This window comes from Staurois parvus, unplaced genomic scaffold (assembly GCF_062004578.1).
Source record: "Staurois parvus isolate SC_StPar_1 unplaced genomic scaffold, SC_StPar_1.0 ptg002181l, whole genome shotgun sequence".
Lineage (NCBI taxonomy): Eukaryota > Metazoa > Chordata > Amphibia > Anura > Ranidae > Staurois > Staurois parvus.
The window spans coordinates 1,459,158-1,460,086 of NW_028319977.1; the positions used below are offsets into that span (position 1 = coordinate 1,459,158).

Sequence of the window (929 nt, forward strand, 5' to 3'; positions counted from 1 at the left end):
CTGGCAGTTGTCAGTTTATAAATTACCATTGGTCTCCAAGCCATACTCCTTGGAAGCCAATGATCCCATGCACTGCACTGATGAAGACCAAAAATCCTTTAATGGTTTTATGTTATTTGGATTAAATGGTGTTATAATGTCAGGTTGTATCTGTGCTGAAAACTAGCAGTTCTAGATGCACAGTTGGCTGAAAGGGTCATAAAGGATTAAATTGCTAGCCCCATCCAATATGTTTCAATAAATTATATTTACCCTAATTTTGGGATTTGTGAATAAATTACTCATATACATACTTAGGGGATATTTGATATGTCTGTTACATTGCAAAACTATTTTAAATTAGTTGCTTTTTTTTTTTAACATGTTCCCTCTTCTGTGCTGCTGTGCTTCACATTGGTCCAGTGCAGAGGCGGACTGACCATTTGGAAACTTGGGCACTGCCCGAGGGCCCGGGGTCAGTAGGGGGCCCCGTGAGATGTCCCTGGTACCTTTTTTCATAGGCTTTTTTGAGTTTGGGCAAGGACACAGGGGCCCCATGATCCCCTTTTGGCCGGGGCCCCATGACTTGTCAGTCCACCCCTGGTCCACTGTGGGTTTTTTCAAATCATTTCAGTACCACCTAACCATACGTCTGTTAGCAAGTTGTCTTTCGTCTTTGTTCTCCAAGCCCTGTTTTATAGAAGCTATCGCTTTCATATGCTGCATCGGTAATGGTCAACAATCGTGAAACAGCTGTACTGCTTCTTAGCCTATTGGCTGAGATCAAGTGTAATATCTGTTCTGGTGGGAGGACCTTTTTCCTCCCATTCTGATTCTTGCCTCGTGCTCCAGGCTTCTCACTGGTTATTATTATTATTATTATTATTATACAGGATTTATATAGCGCCAACAGTTTACTCAGCGCTTTACAATATAACGGGAGACAATAC

At 41.9% G+C, this 929-nt stretch overlaps 1 non-coding gene across 1 annotated transcript; it reads left to right on the top strand.

Moving 5' to 3' along the window:
- The first annotated feature begins 736 nt into the window (after positions 1 to 736).
- On the top strand, positions 737 to 929 carry LOC149432231 (U2 spliceosomal RNA). Its single transcript, XR_016309171.1, has one exon. It is a non-coding gene; the product is annotated as a U2 spliceosomal RNA (small nuclear RNA).